The sequence below is a fragment of the Mesoplodon bidens genome (assembly GCF_964165515.1).
Source record: "Mesoplodon bidens genome assembly, chromosome: 15".
Taxonomy (NCBI): domain Eukaryota; kingdom Metazoa; phylum Chordata; class Mammalia; order Artiodactyla; family Ziphiidae; genus Mesoplodon; species Mesoplodon bidens.
In genome coordinates this window covers 27,167,840-27,182,776 of record NC_138171.1, presented here as the reverse complement: position 1 = coordinate 27,182,776, position 14,937 = coordinate 27,167,840, and the positions used below count along the sequence as shown (strand labels likewise).

Here is a 14,937-nt window from a genome sequence, read left to right as displayed (position 1 = left end):
ATTATAAACTAATGAAGAATTTCCTTCCGTGTAAGTTTTGGAGAGGTTCAGGACGCGCGCCGTCCTGTTACCTAAATAGACTCCCTCTCTCTTCAGTGGGTAGTACCACCTTTCCCAAATGGTCTGTAGCCGAGCATTCTGGGCTTTGTGGTAATTTCCTCTTTCGAGTTGCTGCAGCCGGCTCACGCAGTCGCACTACATTTCCCAGGAGTCTCCGGGGCCGGTTGTTTGCTTGACCCTCGTCCTGACTTCCGGCTTCCCTACGATCTCTAGGGCCAATCGGAAGGCTGGGATAGCTGGTTCCCGGCACTCTGATTGGTGCGTTTGACTGGATAGCCTGGGTTCAAATTTTCAACGGTACTGAATGAGTCCCGCGGCGGGTCTTCCTGGCGGTCGGTTGTCAGCGGTGAGGCGAGGTGAGCCGAGGGGAGAAAAGGGGAGCAGCTGGGGCGCCGGGCAGCCTTCTCCCTGATTTCCAAGTGGCTGGAGGTCTCCTCCTCCTCGAGGGCTCAGCTTCTGGGACGGTGTGCTGCTGGGGCGCCGACCTGACCCGCAGAGCAGGAGCCGGGCTTCCGGCTACCCTTCCCTTCATGACAGGATTTCCACGGCCGGACCGGGACTAGCGGGCTGTGTCTCCAGGTAGAGGCGGAGGCCGGCGTGGGAAATAGGTGGAAGGAGGAGTGGGGGGAGGTTGTGCGCTAAGGATAACGGTAACGACAACTATATTATTACCCAGCACACATGAAATAAGCGTTTACCGGACCAAGCACTCTGCGTTTTCTCGTTTAATTTTCGCCCCAATCCAGTGAAGTCGGTGCTAGTCTTAGCCCTCCTTTATAGGAGGGAAACTGAAGCCCGTAATCTAGATACATTTCTCGAAATGGTTGATACAGTAGCCCTACCCGCCCTCAAGACGTGTGGCATTTGGTGGAGGAAAAAGATGTGGCCACAAACTACATTTCAAAACTGTTGTGTAAGATAGAAAGGTAAATGAGGTGAGAACATAATTGAGGGCGAGTTTAATTCCACTTGGAGTTGTCTTTCTATTTGGGGATTTAAAATTCATTCTGTTTTATCCCTTCTGCCCAGCCCTCCCCCTTTGTGTGGTATCACTAGGTATTACTGCTTTTCTAATTTCCTGTTCTAAAACACTTATAGATCGGAGAGGGAAGGAAAAGTGAACCAGACTGTAATATTGTAGGATTGTTTTTCTCCCTGGTTTCTTGATACATGGTTTCTTTTTCTCACCTACAATTTCCTAGTACTTAGGTACCAAGGACTTGCTCCCTAACAGTCCTGCTTAGAACAAGACAGCATCTGCGTGCTCTGCTGATTTTGCTTTAAGACCATCACTTGGAGTTCTCCCTGGTTCAGCCTTACCTTGTCTTGACATTCTATGGCCTTTCAATTTGTCTCACTCATCAGATGTCAAAATTCAAACTGTTTGCTGCAATACTAATGATATTTTTGTGTTGTGGCCTCAGTGTATCACCCCCTGTCAAGCCACCTCTAAATCAAACTTAAGTTGTTTTGGAGTTGTACTGTGGGTGTGTCCATTCAGTATTAAGTTGGCACTCTTGGGATCAAAATTATTTTGGCTCCCAACTCACTTAGATAATTAATTGACCTTTGAGGTTGTACTGTGTGCCCAGTATTAGATACTGTGTGTATACAGATGAATGGTTTCTGGTATGCTTGAGGCCAAAAGTCTGATTCAAATTGACAAGTGACAATTAGAACAAGACAAGAAAGCATCTGAGTGCTCTATTGTTTTGTATTGTAAGCGCCCTGGCAGTTTAGAGGTGAGGCTTAAAACAGGCAAGGGTGGCTTTGTGAAGCAGGTGGGACAGAAACCGTTCTTGATAAGGAGAGTCTAGTTAGACAGGAACCAGAACAGTCTTGGTGCATGGAAGTCACCCATTCAATATCTGTTGAATTGGAAAGACAAGAAGGCATTCTCTAAATTGACTACAAAATTTCAGGTATGAAAAACTGGATATATTGAATTAGATTGGTAAATTTGTTTAAACTTTCAAATCATTTAAAGAAAATAGTTATTTTGGCCCACCTTATGCTTAAGTCTGTGTATTCCAACCTTAATAAAGTTAGTTTATCCTGCAGCTGCAATTAAGCTTCAACAGGAGACAGGATTACGTGGGAAGGTCCTTCATTTCTTGTTTAGGTATCAGGAGAGGTTCAGAATTCACCTATATTTCCTATATGTACTTTTTCTTCAGCCTTTCCTGGGTCTCTTCCCTAATTCTTTCTGAATTGCTTGGGAAGAAAGGAGGAGGAGAGATTTAAATGTCCTTTGGCAAACTGAATTTTCTTTGCCATGGGTAAAGGTAGGAAGCAGAATTTACTACAGGGAGATTGAACAGGCCAATCAATTCTTTTTTAATAAATTTATTTATTTATTTTTATTTTTGTCTGCGTTGGATCTTTGTTGCTGTGCACAGGCTTTTCTCTAGGGGGACGACTCTTCGTTGCGGTGCGCGGGCTTCTCATAGCGGTGGCTTCTCTTGTTGCAGAGCACGGGCTTTAGGCGCGCGGGCTTCCGTAGTTGTGGCTCCTGGGCTCTAGAGTGCAGGCTCAGTAGTTGTGGCGCTTGGGCTTAGTTGCTCCGCGGCATGTGGGATCTTCCCGGAACAGGGCTCGAACCCATATCCCCTGCATTGGCAGGCAGATTCTTAACCACTGCGCCACCAGGGAACAGGCCAATCAATTCTGTGAATAGATCTGTGTCTGAGACAGATCAGCAGCTAGGGTACTTTGTGAAAAAAGTACAGATAACTGGGAGGGGTTCTGTTTTTGTTTGTTTGCATAGAGAAACTTGATTATAGGGGGAAATTAAAGATTAGTGAGAAAGGTATAAAATTGTATGTAGGAGCATACTTTAGAAAATTTTTATAAAATGCTATTTCTACTTTTTAATTAATTTTTTAAAGCTAAGTTATTTTTTTAAAATATTTATTATTTATTTATTTTGGCTGTGCTGGGTCTTAGTTGTGGCATGTGGACTTCTTAGGTGTGGCATACATACGGGATTTAGTTCCAAACCCCAGCCCCCTGCATTGGGAGCGTGGAGTCTTACACACTGGACCACCAGGGAAGTCCCTATTTCTAATTTTTTAAATTTAAAAAGGTAGTAGAAGTTTTTTCATATTTTGAGTGTGCCTACTCTTTGTCCTGATGTTTGAATAGGATAGAAGTGCACACTACACCCCTTGATGTCAGTGTTCCTAAGTTTCAGGTTTCAGAAAGGTTGCTTTAAAGTGGGAGTATGTAACCACAGAGATACTGGGAAACAGCACATGTACACTAAAAAACTTGAAGAACATTTTTACACTAATGAAACAACAATCTTTTAAGAAGTCTGGCATCTGGGGGGATCCATGCTATTTAGACCTTAGCTCTCAGAAGCACTCTTTGGTTTTAAGAGTGGGTATCCTTGGTATTTTATAGCAGAGGTCCCCAACCTTTTTGGCACGAGGGGCTGGTTTTGTGGAAGACAGTTTTTCCACGGACGGGTTTGGGCGGGGGTGGGGTGGGTGGGGCATGGTTCAGTTGGTAATGCAAGCGATGGGGAGCGGCAAATGAAGTTTCGATCGCTCACCTCCTGCTGTGCAGACTGGTACTGGTATGTGGCCTGGGGGTTGGGGACCCCTGTTTTATAGCTCCTTCTGTTCTCTGTTAACCTTTTTTACTACAAAGAACTTGAACCTGTTTCATCACCTTTCTGCTTCTTCCAGGTTCTTGATAAGAAGTACTTTCTAGACTTCAAGATTTCAGAAGAGAGGTTAAAGAGTATATTACAACTTTGAGTCAAGCCTGTAGACAGGTGGACTGACAGACGGATTAAACCACAGGTAAGGCTGTATCCACAGTATTACATTAAAAAGGAATAAGGGGGACATTAATATATTAGCTTCAAAATTCTTTAAATAACTTTAGCTTATCTTTAGAAAGTAACACTTAATTTGGAAGAAAATTTATTTAATATATAAAAGCAAAAGAAAATAATGTCACCCAATATCCTACCTCTTAGATAAACTATGGCTAGCATTTTGATAGATTTCTTTCCAAATTTTGGAGGGTATCTATATTTGGTTTTAAGAACCATGCTCTAATAACCTTCATTTTTTTTTTCATTTAATAATTAGGTTATGAAAATTTTTTCATTTCATTAAAATTTTCTATAACATAATTTTAATGGCTATATGTTATTCCATTATATCGTTCTACCATAGTATTTTACCCAGTGGCACCATTGGTCAAAAAGAATGCATATTTTTATTTTTTTAATTTTTAAAATTTATTTATTTATGGCCATGTGACATGTGGGATCTTAGTTCCCCAACCAGGAATTGAACCCATGCCCCCTGCATTGAAGGTGCGGAGTCTTAACTGCTGGACTGCCAGGGAAGTCCCAAAGAATGTGTATTTTTAAGACTTTGGTACGTAACACCAAATTGCTTTATAGGAAAATTGTGCTGATTTACACATCCACCAGCAGTGTATGTTCACACAGGCACAATTTTTTATTTTTAAAATATATTATAGATTCAAATGGTGCAAAAATCAAAATAATATAAAAAGGTTTATAGTTAAAAACCTTCCAACCCTCTCATTGTCTACCTCACTCCCTGCCACCTCATTGACTATCACTTTTTTAGGGTGTGTGTGTATGTGGGTGTGTCTCTGTCTGTCTGCTTTCCAAACCAGATACCTTTTGAGGGATATAAATCTCTACAAGATTGAATGATTGAGATTTGACTAGGATTGTAACCTCCTGTAGCCCCACTGTCAACCCTTACAAACTCTTTCAGCTTCTTACTTTTGGAACATCAGAACACTTTGGTATTACAGAGATCTGTGTCGTTATTTGGCCTAGAGGTAAATGGCATCTTTGATTTCTATCCAGGTCTTGTTAGTCATGTAAGAGTGGATTATGGTTTATAGAGTTCTGTGGATGAATTAAAAAAAGCAGAACTGAATTTATAATCCTTCAAAAACAGTGATATGAAACTCACAAGTTTGGGAGGAAAATGGTAGAAAAATGTATTTGCCTGAGACTTCTGGACAGTGATGAATTAGAACAAGTGTCCGTGTGTCCTGTGCTGACTTCTAAGTGCTTGGAGAGTGAGAGATTGTCACTGGACTTTAAAATGACCCAATTTTGGAAGCTTCATAGATCTGTGTCTGTAAATAGATCCGATTTCATCATAGAAGTTAGCAAACAAATGTGGAAACACGAAGTCCATTAACTTCCTTCAGACTTAGTTTGTGACTTTGATGAACAATTAAAATTGCTGTCTGTATTATGTTGCCATTTACTGTCTCCTGCTAATCCTTATGTACAAGAAAAAAAAATGTAGGTGTTTTCTCCCTGGTTAAGATGACAATAACTCAACTCTAACTTGTGGTAGTGTAACAGGATCTCTTACCCCTTGTGAAAATAGGAGAGGGTGTCCCTGGGGAAATGGCACTACCTGGGATGGGACCTTTTTAACTAACTACACTTCTAATGAGGTCTTGCCTTACTCTGTTTATTCTATTACATTACCATTTATTTAACTCATGCTTTTTCCTCCAGTAGAATTAGGCAATACACAGTTCACAAGCTTGTATAGTGAGGTACTTGAGATCATTTATCACACCAAAGTCTTCGTCTTCTCAGGAGCTGCTGGTCTATTTCAACCTTGCTTAGAATGCAGCCTTTTACAGCTTTCCTCCACCCGCTCTGAACCTGCACCTTTTGATTTATAGAGCTTGTCATGGCTGGTTATTTTTGGTTTGATAGTGAAGAGGGACAGGGGCCCTTGGAGGTTAATTTCAGATGAATGTGGAAATAGGTTACTTTGCTTCTTTTGCAATCTTCCTCAATTGTGTGCTTCCCCCTATTTGTTTTCCCTTTCCATTTATTTCTTCCCCTAGAAAAAGTCAATATTCATCTTTAGCCTGTAGAACTCTGCAGGTCTCTCTGTATCTTTTATGTATCACTTCCACCAGGAAGCCTTCTCTGACCCTCCTTCATCTATTCCCCTTCTCTGCACTTTCACAGCAAAGACCACCCTGTGTCAAAATTACTGTCAGTTCCTTAAGGGAAAGGATTATATATATCTTTTCAATCTTTGTTTTTTGGAAACAAAAATTAGCCATGTGATGTGATGGATGGCACTTGATAAGCAGTTTTAAAAGGAACCTAACTGGTTCATAACATATGGGAGAAACCTTTCCCTGTCTATCATAGGATTATTGGTCAGGAAGAGCTATTTCTTCCCTCAGAATGTTTCTAGTTTTGCAAGAGTCTGAAGTTGTGGTGGATTCAGATAATTTTGAAATGTGAAGCCGATTCTCTTGCTTGGCAGCTTGATTTGTGTGGCGGAATGTGGTTGACGCATGTGCCTTTTTCTTTTTTCTTTTTTTTTTTCAGTGAAACCTGTTGACAGAAATTCAATCTTGATTAAGGGGTGCAGGAAGGCATCCAGTTCCACCTTGCTTGGGGCTCTCATTTAAACAGTTAGTGTTGGCCTTGGCCTGTTCTATTTCCCACTAGTCCTTTAATTTTTCAGGGTTTCACATCCTAATATTTATTATTTGTGGGAGAGGCAGCGTAGTGACGCTAGCATAACCCAGTAGTTACTTTTGGTTTTGTTCATGTACTTGTGCCATCACTCTTTATTGAGGAGAATCAGACTTCTCAATGGATATGTATTTATCTGTTTGTTCCCCTCTTTTGTTCAGGGGGTGGGGGCGAGGGTCTGTATTAGACCAAAAGATAGCTCAAAAGAAGCTTTTTGAAAAAGAGGTCGTTTATTTTTTAATATCTTTATTGGAGTATAATTGCTTTACAATGTTATGTTACTTTCTTGTACAACAAAGTGAATCAGCTCTAAGTATACATATATCCCCTTATCCCCTCCCTCTTGACCCTCCCTCCCACCACCCCTATCCCACCCCTCTAGGTCGTCACAAAACACCCAGCTGATCTCCCTGTGCTTTGGAGCACCTTCCCACTAGCCATCCATTTTACATTTGGTCGTGTATACATGTCAGTGCTGCTCTCTCACTTCCTCCCAGCTTCCCCTTCCCAGCCTGTGTCCTCAAGTCCGTTCTCTACATCTGCGTCTTTATTCCTGCCCTGCCACTAGGTTCATCCGTACTGTTTTTTTTACATTCCATATAAGGGCGCTAGCGTACGGTATTTGTTTTTCTCTTTCTGACTTACTTCACTCTGTATGATAGACTCTAGATCCATCCACCTCATTACAAATAACTCAATTTCGTTTCTTTTTATGGCTGAGTAATATTCCATTGTATATATGTGCCACATCTTCTTTATCCATTCATCTGTCGATGGACACTTCCATGCCCTGGCTATTGTAAATAGTGCTGCAATGAACATTGTGGTACATGACTCTTTTTGTTGTTGTTGTTTGTTTGTTTGTTTGGTTTTTGCAGTACGCGGGCCTCTCACTGTTGTGGCCTCTCCCGTTGCGGAGCACAGGCTCCGGACGCGCAGGCTCAGCGGCCATGGCTCATGGGCCTAGCCGCTCCACGGCATGTGGGATCTTCCCGGACCAGGGCACGAGCCCGTGTCCCCTGCATCGGCAGGCGGACTCTCAACCACTGCGCCACCAGGGAAGCCCATGACTCTTTGAATTATGGTCTTCTCAGGGTATATGCCCAGCAGTGGGATTGCTGGGTCATATGGTAGTTCTATTTTTCACTTTTTAAGGAACCTCCATAGTGTTCTCCATAGTGGCTGTATTAATTTACATTCCCACCAACAGTGCAGGAGGGTTCCCTTTCCTCCACACCCTCTCCAGCAAGAGGTTGTTTTAAAAAATAGTATTTTGGTTTTAAAATTTCATCTAAATAAAGATAAGGTATATTTAGGTTTCAGCCCCCTTTGCCTTTTAACCCCCACCAATCAAATGCAGTCCTAGACCTCAGAGGACATCCCTCCTTCAGATGTGTGAATAGTCTACTCTGGAATATCCACTGAGAGGTTCAGACTAACCTCCATCTTATTTACAGCAAAAATTTATATGCAACAGTACATACTTAGAAAAAGAGAAATTAAGGGGTGATATTTTAGTTTATGAGAAGATTCAGCTCAGCGCTTTCCTGGTATACTTAGAATAGGGTTTTTAGTTTACCAAAGTGTTCTTTTTGCACAACTTGTCAGGAATGCTTAATTTTTCTATAGAGCAGAGTTTATTTCTGTAATTGTCTAACAGGTTAGTAAGATTTGGTTATGTACCTCATTTTTTTTTTTTTTTTTTTTTGGCTGCACTGTGCAGCATATGGGATCTTAGTTCCCCGACTAGGGATTAAACCCGTGCCACCTGCAGTGGAAGCGCAGAGTCTTAACCACTGGACTGCCAGGGAAGTCCCTACTTGCCTCATTTTTGAAGGAATATTTATAGGAAAACCCTGTATATTATAGTGACCCTAGATTTTGGAATCCTATAAACCTGGTATTAAAACTCAATATTGCTACATACTAGTTGGTGATCCTGGATCACCAGGATCCTGGAGTAGTTGAGCCAGTTCCTTATTTGTAAGATGGTGATGACTATATCTGCCTTATACATTGTTAATGCAGTTTAAATGAGATGATTTATGTGAAGTGCCTTGTAAAGTGCTTGGCCTGAGGTAGACAATCAGTATTTGGAAGTTATTATTATCTGTAAATGGTTTTGTCTCTCGCTCCTTGACAGTTGATATTGATCTACATAAATATCTATTTTTAAGTAAATATGAGAGGCAGTGGATAAGGACACTCCCTTTGGGGCCTGTCTGGGTTCGAATCCTGGCTCTGCTACTTCTTAGCTTCATGACCATGAACAAATAGTAAATCTTTCTGTGCCTCATTTTCCTCATCTGTAAAATTAAGATAGTAACAGTACCTACTTTATAGGATTATTGTGAGGATTTAGTGAGTTAATATATAAAAACACTGTTTGGCTTGTCATAAGGACTCAGTAATTAATAGCTATTATTTTTTTAGGTCAATACACAGGAACATTTTATTTTTATACAAAAGCACGAGAAAAGAAAATATTTAGCATTTGGTTACGTGAAATTAGTAGTCAGTTTACAGACCATGTAAATGGGAAGCATTATTTCCAAGAATCAAAAGGTTTAACAATTATTGCTGGATTGTAAGAATATTTAATAAAAATTCCAGAAAACCTAATGTCTTCTGGACTGTAAACATAGATTTAGGGGGAAATAATACTGCTTAATTAGTTCTTTAAACTGAAAAGGTATGTGTTTATATAGTAGAATACAAAAGTTCATATAGTGAAAAGTCTTCCCTTGACCCAGACCTCCCAGCTTTCTTCCCAGACACTTTTGTGTCTCTTTCCACAATAGTCTATGTATATATAAAGGTATATATGAGTATACATTACCCCTTTCCCTCTTTTTTTAAAAAATAAATAAGTTTATTTATTTATTTGTGGCTGCATTGGGTCTTTGTTGCTGCGTGTGGGCTTTCTCTATTTGGCAGCGAGTGGGGGCTACTCTTTGTGCGCGGCTTCTCTTTGCGGGGGCTACTCTTTGTTGCGGTGCGCGGGCTTCTCATTGCGGTGGCTGCTCTTTGTTGCGGAGCACGGGCTCTAGGCATGTGGGCTTCAGTAGTTTTGGCTTGCGGGCTCTAGAGCACAGGCTCAGTAGTTGTGACACATGGGCTTAGTTGCTCCATGGCATGTGGGATCTTCTCAGACCAGGGATCGAACCCCTGTCCCCTGCATTGGCAGGTGGATTCTTAACCACTGTACCACCAGGGAAACCCTGCCCCTTTCCCTCTTTTATAACCTGAATGGGAGCACACACTTGTGCATTTTGCTTTTCTCACTTAGTAGCTCTTGGAGCTCATTTTGTACAAATCACATATGTAAAGTTACCTAATATTAAAGTTACTTAATATTTCAATATACGGTTGTGCCATAATTTATTCACCTAATCTATTGGTGGAATTGGAGTTTTCAGTTTTTTGGCTTTTATGAACACTGCTATGTGAATTTTCTTATACTTACATATGTATAAATACATATCTGTAAGATAAATTTCTACATTTGGCAAGATGTATCAAAAAGGAAAATGTAAATTGCCCTCCACAGGGGCTAGCAGTGTAGCTCCATAATTAAAAAAAGGAAAGAAGGATGTGAGGGTTTAAATTTGAATACTTTCCAGGTGGTTTTCAGCAGCATGCTTTGGTGGAATCTTAGTGTTTAGGAGGCTAAGTGGGGTTGCTGCATATTACATTCCTGCCTCTTCCCTCCCCCTGCTTTAGTTGTCTTCATTACATTCTTGCCTGGGAAGTCTTCCCAGTGACCTGGGTTAGGCATTAAGATCATGGGAATCCAAGATTTTCCCATGTCTTCCAGCATGTTTGTTCACAAGAACTGGAAAACTTCCTCCTTGCAGCAGGGGAATTTTAACCACTGTCAATTGCTGGAGAATCTTTCAACAATGTCCTTTGAATAGAAATGTGGTCAAGGAGAGGAGAGATATCAGTAGGTCAAAAGGCAGTGATAATATCATGTGGTAGTGTACTTCATAGCACTCAAAATACCTTCTCACTTGTTTATGGGAAGTAGGTAGGCAGAAAGAGTGACTTGCCCATTATCATATACATCAAGTAATGCCAGGGAGAGGGCTAGAATTCTGGATTTCTATGTTGGGATTGTTTTTGGCTTTAAGTGAAAGAAAATGTGACTTTAACAGCCTATATGGAAAGAGTTTTATTGTCTAGAGGTAGGTGGTTGCTGATATTTGATCATCAGTGATCAATAGCTCAGTGATATCAGGGCCATTGTATGTTATTCTCTTGATCATTTACTCCTGTGTATATGATGGCTGCTATAGCTCTAGCCATTACATCTGCCTTCAAGGCAAGAAGAAGGCTGAAGGAAGAGGGCAGGAGCAAGAGCTGTAGCTGTATCAGGTAAGTATGAGTTTTCCTATGAATCCCTCAGCAGATTCTCATCATTCTCATTGGCCAGAACTGTCCCATGGCTACTCCAAGCTTGGAAGCTTGGCAATCAAGGAGGTGACTTCTGTTACAGTGCACTCCTTACTGTTTCGATGCTGTTCAATGAAAAGTATTTAATCATAACTTGACTTAAGCCACGTTCATCTCTAATTTTCATCCTTTTTTTTTTTTAACTAGTTATTTTTGGCTGCGTTGGGTCTTCATTGCTGCACATGAGTTTTCTCTAGTTGCAGTGAGAGGGGGCTACTCTTCGTTGTGGTGCACGGGCTTCTCATTGCGGTAGCTTCTCTTGTTGTGGAGCACAGGCTCTAGGTGCACAGGCTTCAGTAGTTGCGGCACCCAGGCTCAGTAGTTGTGGCGCGTGGGCTTAGTTGCTCCACGGCATGTGGGATCTTCCAGGACCAGGGCTAGAACCCGTGTCCCCTGCATTGGCAGGCGGATTCTTAACCACTGCACCACCAGAGAAGTCCCTCTAATTTTCTTTATACTTATGGTTTATACTATATAATTTAAATATTTATACTGTCTTATTTATTGAGTCTGATAGGACTCCTGTCTAGGTTTTAATTCCTTTGTGTCTGAGACTAGATCTTCTACCTTTTGTATGAGACATATTGTCTCATCCTTGAATATTAGTGAGAAAGGAGCTCCGATATTATTAAGCCCACATTTATGACCTCTAGCAAGTGTGTAATATGAGTGGACTGCTAATAAATAGCTTATTGAGTTAAACTGAATAATGAAAGTAGAAATAGGGGAGAATGAAAACTTAGAAGGAGGATAATAAAGAATCCTCTATTCAGGGCAAAAGACTATGAAGAATGGATCTACTTGGAAAGAAATACCGTACTATTTTCTATGCAAATAAAGACTATAACTACATTAACATGCTCCTCTAATTCATAGGGTGAGAGGGCAGAACGATATAGGAAAAACACTGTGCTGAAGTCAGGGGCCTCAGTTCTAGATCTAATTCTGCTTTTATATAACTGTATGATATTGGGAAGTCTTTTAATCTCCCTTACCTTCAACTTCCTCTTCTAGGATGGAAATAATAATTGTTGCTTTAGAGGATTGTTGAGGGTTATTAAAATAGTACAATTTAGTACCTCATGGTGTCTGGCATGTATAATCACCTTGGGGAACTGTTTTTACCATAATCATTAGTAGTGTTGTGTGATCTTGGAGGACCCCATTTTGCTTTAATTAATCTTTATAAACTTAAAAAGTTAGGTGTTATTTAAAATTCCTCCCAATTCCAAAATGTCATATTTCTACATTAAGTTCCTCAGTCGGCACATTGTTATAAAGGTATCTGTGGAGTTCTGGCTTCGGTGAGTTCATAAGAGAGACCATGGGAGAATGAGGTTCTCTGGTGTATAGGTTGATGTCACTATATAAACTAAATATCTGTCAGAACAAATTCCTTCTGAATTACCCAAGTCCACTGAGAGAAGCTAATGAAATGATGGCCAAACCACTGAGCAGCAATGAGGTTGGGTGGAACTAATCTCGTGATTTATCTCACAGCATAGGTATAGTGGTATAAAATAGGGAAAATGAGCACTGAGGGCTGTTAGTGCCCAGAAGAGAACGGGCACACCTCTCTGGTAATGCTAGTGGGTATTACTCTTCTGAGGAATGTTTTCACAGTATGTGTCAAGAGCCAGCAATTCCATCTTTAAGAATTTGTCTTGGGACTTCCCTTGGTGGCGCAGTGGTTAAGAATCCACCTATGGGGCTTCCCTGGTGGCGCAGTGGTTGAGAGTCCGCCTGCCGATGCAGGGGACACGGGTTCGTGCCCCTATCCCGGAAGATCCCACATGCCGCGGAGCGGCTGGGCCCGCGAGCCATGGCCGCGGAGCCTGTGCTCCGCAACGGGAGAGGCCACAGCAGTGAGAGGCCCGCGTACAGCAAAAAAAAAAAAAAAAAAAAAAAAGAATCCACCTATGAATGCAAGGGACATGGGTTTGATCCCTGGTCTGGGAAGATCCCACGTGCCAAGGAGCAACTAAGCCCATGTGCCACAACTACTGAGCCTGCGTGCCACAACTACTGAAGCCCGTGTGCCCTGGAGCCTGCGTGCCACAGCTACTGAGCCCATGCGCTGCAACCACTGAAGCCCACGCGCTCTGGGGCCTGCGTGCTGCAACTACTGAAGCCCGTGCGCCTAGAGCCCGTGCTCTGCCACAAGAGAAGCCACTGCAAGGAGAAGCTCGCGCACCACAACGAAGAGTAGCCCCCACTCGCCGCAACTAGAGAAAGCCCACGCACAGCAACAAAGACCAAATGCAGGCAAAAAACCCCCACATGGGCTTCCCTGGTGGCGCAGTGGTTGAGAGTCCGCCTGCCAATACAGGGGACACCGGTTCGTGCCCCGGTCCGGGAGGATCCCACATGCCGCGGAGCGGCTGGGCCCATGGGCCATGGCCGCTGGGCCTGCGCGTCCAGAGCCTGTGCTCTGCAGCAGGAGAGGCCACAACGGTGAGAGGCCCGCGTAACGCAAAAAAACAAAAAAAAAAAGACAAAAAAAACCCCACAAAAACACAAAACATAAATAAATAAATAATAAAAAGAGAATTTGTCTTAAGGGAAGAATTAAGAATATGTACAGAAATTTAGCTACATGGTTATTCTTCTAGTAGTATCTTTAAAGTGAAAATATTGGGAAAATCCTAAAATAGGGGATAAGTAAATTGTGGTTGCTGATATATCCATATTTATTGACAAGGAATATGCTCACGATATGTGAAGCAGATTCAGAATGTCAGTGATCCCATTTGAAGAAACAAGTGTGTGCGTGTGTATGTGTGGAGAGAGAGAGAGACTGAGAGAGGTATCGTGTGTGTGTCTGGAGCAGTGTGGCATTGTAGATTTTTATGAAAACTATTTTTGTGATCTAATTTTTAAAAATGAGCATGTGTATTTCTAAAATAAGGGCTTACAGAAAGGTACTTAGTTTAATAATGTGTATGCAAGTTGTTACTTATATCTACTTCTCTTCCAAGATACAGAATACTTTAAGTACATGTCATTTCATGGATGAAGACAAATGGCTCATTGGGTTTCATAGGGAAATTATTTACCAGTGAGTGTGGCCTTTCGGCTATTTTTCAGAATACTTGCAGCTATTTTCTTAACCATACAAGGCTGGAGTGGGGGCTGACTTTAAACCTACACAGGTTTCCACAGCACAGAGGACACAGGACAGTACTTCTGTACAAAGTATGCAGAAGTAAGGATGGACCCATATGTTTGACATGTTTCTTTTACCTAATCTGCATGTTGTGCCTTTTATGTACTTTTTTTTTCTTTTATGTATTTTTTGAAGTCTTTCTCTTCATGCCCAGGTATAGTATTTTTATGAAAGTATTTCTAAAGAAAAAACCTGTACTTGGCAAAACTATATTGAGCTTTTACTATGTATGAGACACTGTTCTAAGCACCTTGATGGATGAGGTATACACAAGTGAGTAAAATTCATCCTTATCTACAGGAACTCAGCGTCTACTAGGAGAGACATTTGCATAGTTAACTAATATAAAATTAGATGGTATAAAAGCACTATGGCTTTGGAGAGGCAACAATTAGGTGTGATAGGTGGAAACTGGGAAAGATTTTACAGAGAATTGGACTGGATTTGAATGATGAGTAAGATTTTGGTCCGTAGGTATAAAATTTAATGGTGTGTTTCAGAAATTGGGTTATTCAGGGCGGAGAGAAAGCACACTGGATGTGGAGGAGACTGGAAATGAGAAAACGGTAGATTGAGGAAAATAAGATAATGAATGTAAAACACCTAGCACAGTACATGGCATGTTGTAGGTATTCATCAAATTTGACCTCTTTCTAATTCCAACATATTTACCTCAAGGAGTGTCTTCAAGTTACTGAAAAAGCGAAGTTAACTGTTAGTGTGATTTGAA

At 41.3% G+C, this 14,937-nt stretch overlaps 1 protein-coding gene across 3 annotated transcripts in view; it reads left to right on the top strand.

Annotated features, from left to right (window-relative positions):
• Nucleotides 1-327: 327 nt before the first annotated feature.
• Nucleotides 328-14,937, top strand: part of TPX2 (TPX2 microtubule nucleation factor) — a 55,230-nt gene continuing 40,620 nt past the window's right edge. For 2 of the 3 annotated variants that reach the window (XM_081257199.1, XM_081257197.1), the window contains exons 1-2: nt 328-416; nt 3,753-3,869. The gene's annotated coding sequence lies outside the window, so the exon portion shown is untranslated. The other variant, XM_081257198.1, reaches the window with a different exon arrangement.